At 51.7% G+C, this 6,031-nt stretch overlaps 1 long non-coding RNA gene across 1 annotated transcript; it reads right to left on the bottom strand.

Annotated features, from left to right (window-relative positions):
* Positions 1-815: 815 nt before the first annotated feature.
* On the bottom strand, positions 816-3,284 carry LOC116794518. The gene is made up of 3 exons (XR_004359819.1): positions 3,077-3,284; positions 946-1,036; positions 816-857 (listed from the first exon to the last, which is right to left on the bottom strand). It is a non-coding gene; the product is annotated as an uncharacterized LOC116794518 (long non-coding RNA).
* Between the last annotated feature and the right edge of the window lie 2,747 nt (positions 3,285-6,031).

The following is a 6,031-nucleotide window of genomic DNA, read 5'->3' as shown; positions in this document are numbered from 1 at the left end:
AATCCTTGTCTTCCTGCTCATCATCCCTGTCACTGCCGCGTTCCTGGGGCAGGGACACAAAGAAAAGGGACAGCATGTGAGGGGAGCGCTGGCTGTCCCGGCCCCTGGTACCTCTGGGTATTTGGCAGCATCCATACAGGGGGTGCAGGTGCAAACCCCCCAGGGCCGGTGTGCAGGGGGGCAGCCAGGCCCCAGCATCAAGCTGGGGGTGGGATTACCTCCTCCAGGTCACTGTCGGAGCTGCTGCCGCTGCTCCTGTCCTCTTCCCCATCTCCCTGCCAGGGAGAAGAGAGAGGGACCTTGGCACCCCATTTGCTGTTTGAGCTACAGCCTTGAGTCAGAGAGACTCCTGGCCCTGTGGGTATCTAGAGCCAGGCTTTGCACCACTGGTGCTGCTGTGGAACCACGTGTGCCCACAGCCCTGCAGGGAACTCTGGAGCCAGGAGCAGGGATTGAGTGGTGTGTGCAGTGCAGGCAGCATCACTGTCCATGGCAGTATTTCATTTGGAAAGGAAAAGGAGGGAGAACTAGCTGGGAATATTGAGAGAAAAGAGGCAGCTGTCTCTCAGTAGAAAAGCCACACACACAGTGTGATTTCTAGGCTAAGGATGGCATAGCTCCATCCACCACAGGCATGGGGTTGCCAGGGGTCAGACGTGGCTTCCCTTCACAGCCAGGATGAAAATGGTTCTGCAGAAAACTCTATCATTCCCCTACCTTTTCGTCTTCTTCCTTCTTCTTTCTCTTCTGCTTGTCTTTCTCTTTTTCTCCCTCAGTCTTTTCCTTCTCCTTTTCTTCCTTCTCCTCTTTCTTGTCCTTTTCCTTCTCCTCTCTCTCCTTATCTTCCCGTCCAAACCCTACAAGAGGGCACAGAGGAAGGTTCATTGCCAGCATCCAGCACACACAAACCCAGCAGGTCCCCCTGAGTCTGCACCAAACACTCACATTTCAGGATTGTCGACATTTCACCGAAGCCAAAGAGCTCTGGGGCACAAGATGGTCACACCTGTGGCACAAAGAGGACCTAAAGGAGCGGCTGGAGAGTGGAGAAAGGAAGAAGGTGAGCTTTTCAGGGATGAAAAGATCTCCCTGGACTGTTCAGTTTTTGCACAGGTCCTGTGCACTTACTACTCCCAAAAATGGCAGGGAAGGGGATCAAACAATCTGTGGCCTCCACAAAAGCCAGACCTTGTGCCCACCCAGGCAGCCCCCCCTTCCCCCAGGGAAGCAGCAAGCACCGAGTGTTGGAGGTAGAGAAATCTCAGGGCAAATGTGCAGGGAGATGCCTTAAACCTCCCATGAGCAGGTGCAAATTAAGGAAATATTTCAAATTATATGGGGATGAAGGAATAAAGAGCAGATGTGGGGACTCCTAGGAAGCCCCAGCAGAAAGGAGACCTTCTCTGGGGACAGGGTGATTTCAGGGAGGGAGATGGAAACAGCACCAAGCAGAAGAGAAGCTGAGAGCAAGGGTAAGAAAAATCCAAGCATTGATTAGGTGCCTGAAAGGTGGTAGATGAGAAGAAAGGAAAGAAAATAGCTTGCTTTAAAAATAGCAGGCCCAAACAAATCCCATGAAATAGCCTGGGCAGGTCAAACCCTCCCTCTCATACACAAACAGCACAACAGGGCAGCAGGGGCAAGGGATCACGTCCCTTCTGCTTGCAGGGAAGAGCAGGGTCCTTCCCTGCCCCAGCAGGTAATTAGGAAACAGCTTCTCTTCCAGCCAGGAAGAGGGAGGGAGGCAGAATATTAGTGCTTTTTTTTTTAATGGTTTTTAGCCTCAAAATGACATCATCTGGTTGGTATTAGTGCCTCTTTTAAAAGAGCCAGTTGCAGCCTCTGAGCTGATAACATTGATTTGTAGACAGGTTTTTAAACCCCCAGGATGCTGCAGGGGAGTGGGAAGCAATGGGGTTTGGGGTGGCATCAGGGGAGAGACAGGTTAGACAGGGAGAGAAGGAGTGTGGGAAATGGCTGATAAAAGACGTAATCAGTGCAAAGTTAAAATCTAATTAATAATGAACAGTAATCTAATTCATCTCCGTAATTAAGAAGTGCAACTACTAATTGAAAATAATTACATTTTAATCTAAAATCATTAAAATAATCAAACGTTAACAAAAGAAAAGGCAGCCCCTGGGAAGGTGCAGGGGAAGGTGCAGGAGGTGTAGCTGATGCTCTGATCCCAGGGTCTCCTCACCAAAGCTGCTCCACAGCTCCTGTGGTGTGTGCCCAGCCCCAAATCCATGAGGATGTCCCTGCCTTGTGCCTTCACTGCCAGAGGGGAGCAGATAGGGAAGGCACATGGTACAGAGAGGTGGACATCAAGCTTTGCACTAGCATATGGGCAACCAGATCTCTGTGGGGGGTTACAACCCCTTAATTCCCTTCCACACGTGGGAGACCAGCCCTGCTGATTTCCAAGACATGGGGTAGGCTCCCACACTCCAGGGCTCTGACAGGCTCCTGTCTGGGGGTGCCACCCAGCCCCCTCTGCAGCCGTGGGTCATGATGGCTGCCAGTGCTCAGCTTTTCCCCATTCCATCCCATCCCAGCAGATCCAGTTTTCCCTGTTCCTTCAGAGCCTTGGCCGCCATGGGTTTCAAACAGGTAGGTTCCCCTGACCCAGATGAGCTGGTTCCCTAAAGCCTGGGCAGGCAAACCAGCAAAACCCAGTGATGGTCCCACTGATCAGCTGCAATTGTCCTCCTTAGCTGAGCAAAGTGTGAGGTGCAGCTGGATCAGACCTCTGGCTAATGGAGCAAACCTGCATATTCATACCTCTCCAGATGCAACAGCCTGGATGGCCTTACCCCCCAGGCACGACAGGCTCACAGGGCACAGTGAGCCCACTCCCATCTCACCCAAGGAACTGAAGTCTGTCCCACAAGGCTCAGGCACGATGCCCCATTGCCATCCCCAAGACCACATGGAGCACAAGCTGTCCCAGGGATACTCCTGCTGCACCCTCTGCTTCACCCTGCCCTCCTGCTCTGCCTCTCCCACCTGTAAAATACATATGCAAGTCTGTAAATTCCCAGGATTACATGAGGGATAAAGGAAAGAGCCTTACCTGGAGCCGAAAAAGACAAGTGGCCTCCTCGATGCCTGGCTGGCAGCTACCAGGGATCTGGGTATTTGAGTGTTGTGGTATCCTCCCCAGTCCCACTTTTGGAGCAGAAAAACTGGCTCTGCCACCTGCCACGGACAGCACATGACAGCGGAAACATGACCAGTCCCATTGGTACCCACGGGAAGCATTGCCTCCAGCACAGGCAGGAGCTGAAAGACCTTGCAGCAAGCAAGTCAGGGCAGCTCTGGAGGCTGCAGACAACCACGGGGACCAGCCCTGGGACCAGGGAGGGCACTGGGGACTCTGTCTGGGGATGTGCTATGGCCAGGGCCCTGCTGAAAGAACAGAAAACGGACTTTGGGGTTGTCCTTACAACCACGGTGAGAGGGACCTCCAGTAGGTCCTTGCTCCCTCTGGGTGGGAGGTGTCAGGTGACTCAAGCAGATTAAGGCAAGGCCGACCAGGCAGAGCTCAGCACTCCCAGCTCCCTCCACTGCTTGTCCTGGCTGCTGGCTTTCACTCCAACATATCATTAAGTAAATACCTGTCAGCAGAGAGCAGTTACCAGCAGGTCTAAACACTTGCATAATGTGCTCTCCCTCTAATGCAATGCCCTCATTTCTAACAGCGCCAGTACGGGATAATAACAGTAACAATAATGTCAGAAAGGCCTTGTGTACCCAGCTAATTTGTTTTCTCCACCTAATCAGAAGTATTACCTCTCCCATAAGATTTGCCCCATTTAACACCTTCAACTCTAACACGAAGTTGCTCCTGCAGTCATTTGACTTTCATTTACAGTAATTGCAGTGTGGAGCCCCCTCCCAGCAATGAGATTAACCCTGGGTAACCCATGCAGGGAGCAAGCAGCTGTACAGAAGTCACTTGTTCCAAAAACCTGGCTATGTCTGCCCAAGGCCTCCTCCACAGCCTGTACCAGTCCCAACCTCAGAGCAAGAGTCCCCTTAGCAGGTTTAGATCAGAAATGAGGGATGGGTTTTAACATCAAGGGTGGATAAATCCTAGAGCAGCTCAGCAAGCCGGTAGCAGAGTCCCTGTTGCTGCCCATTTTACAATCAATAGATGTGGTGCTCTTACAGAGATGCTCCAGCTCACACACAAATCATTCAGGGCACTCCTGCAGCCAGCACTCAGTCTTGGGATAAACAATGGCAGCAATCCCGCCTGTCCTGGCAGGACACAGCCACCAGGTCAGTGCAGCCAGGGAATGTGGGGGCTCGGTGGAGATGTGCACATGGAGCACAGTGCAGGACCATGGAATAGATCCAGGGAGGATGCTTAGTGTTGGGCATCCAACCCACACCTCTGAGTAGCTCCTGCCCCCTCAGGAAGATCCTCCCCCACTAATACCAAACTCAAAGCTTATTTTTAGCTGGTGACCTCATTGCTCATTCCCTACCAGGCCCAGCTGGGCTCTCAGTACTCTGATGTCCCCAGCATCCTATACTTGGAGGAGCCCAAGGGACAGCCCTGCCATCACTTCCTGGCCATGGGAACACAAAGCATCACCCAGGGAATGGGCTCTCAGGGATCTCCCCGACCATCCAGCCAGGCTGGAGCCACCAGCATCTCCCAGCACAGGAGTGGCCGCCACTCCCCAGCAGAGTGGCAGCCACAGACATCCACAGGCCCACAGGCCACACAGGCTCTGCTCTCACCCTGCAGCAGGCACAAAGCTGCCCTTGAAGGAGGGAAAGCAGCCTGCCAGCCAGCACCCAAAACACCAGTGTGTGGCCATCTCCGAGCTGCTGTCACAGTGCTGAGCTGCAAGGGACAAGGAAACTCCCAGAAAACATGAATTAGCACCGTACAGGCCACTTATGTCCTCTATTTCTGTGCCAAGGAGCCTTTGGCTACAGAACGCCAATCTCTGCTTAAATCACATGATCACAGACCACTGTTTATTTAGGATCCAGCGTACACATCTGAGAAGGAAATGCCAGAGCTCTCCCCTTCCTGCCTCTGAGTCAGCCCATGTAGTTTGTGCTGTGGGTGACCTGGGACAGCTGTCCCCTTGGTCACAGCCACCAGTGGCAACATAGGTGCTGCTTCTTCCAAACAAGGAATACTGCTCATCCTGTCACAGGTTCTGCTGCTACTGAACATTCATGTTTTAATAATGGAAAATGAGTCCCTGGGAAGGTGGTTGGGCAAGGACTGGGAGCACGTCCCGAAGCCCATCGGCAAGACCAAGCCTTTTTTATGTTTTCAACCTTTCCACAGCAGCTGCCAGGAAGCAGCTTTTACAGCTGCAATGACAGAATCTCTCCCAAGGAAAAAAAATAATTGTGGGAGGCTTTTTTTTTTCTCCTCCAAGTCACTGCCAGCATCTTAGCTGACTCTTATCTATTCTCAGCCACCTCTCACCTCCCCAAACACTACCAGAAGTGCTCAAATTACTGTCAGCTCTCATTAGGTTCACGAGCAAGGCAAGGCCAAGCAGTAAGACCTCCAGACAGTTGGATGCTGATTCTGATGAATCCTTTGGGTAGGAAGGTTTCAGCAACTGTGGAACTGTTTTTGTTGGCTGTCTATTGCAGCCTTTGCACTGGCACACAAATGAAGCTGGTGCATGCTTGATTATTGGCTGCTATAACAAAATCCAGGTGGGTACATGACTGAAAGAATTACTGTCTGCGTCTTAAAAGAAGAATCACTTCATTTCCTTTAATTATTAAACTACTCTGCACTAATGCACTGCAGGTGAGTAGACTTTATCTGCAAGAAAAACAGCTGCTGCTTCATAAAAACCCCATTACCTTTATTTCTTCTCTTCTGACATTTCTGTAAATTTTGGCTTTGTAGCAGGAGCAAAGCTGCCATTTTGCACTGATGCAGGGACTGGGAGTTCGTCTGTGGGAGCCCTCTTTCCCAGGAGGCAATACCCTGCCATGCAAAAAGCCCCAGCTGTCCTGACCCCACAGCTGCACCCAG

This window comes from Chiroxiphia lanceolata, chromosome 15 (genome assembly GCF_009829145.1).
Source record: "Chiroxiphia lanceolata isolate bChiLan1 chromosome 15, bChiLan1.pri, whole genome shotgun sequence".
NCBI classification, from domain to species: domain Eukaryota; kingdom Metazoa; phylum Chordata; class Aves; order Passeriformes; family Pipridae; genus Chiroxiphia; species Chiroxiphia lanceolata.
Note: the sequence above shows the minus strand (reverse complement) of the source record. Positions and strands in the feature narration are given on the sequence as shown.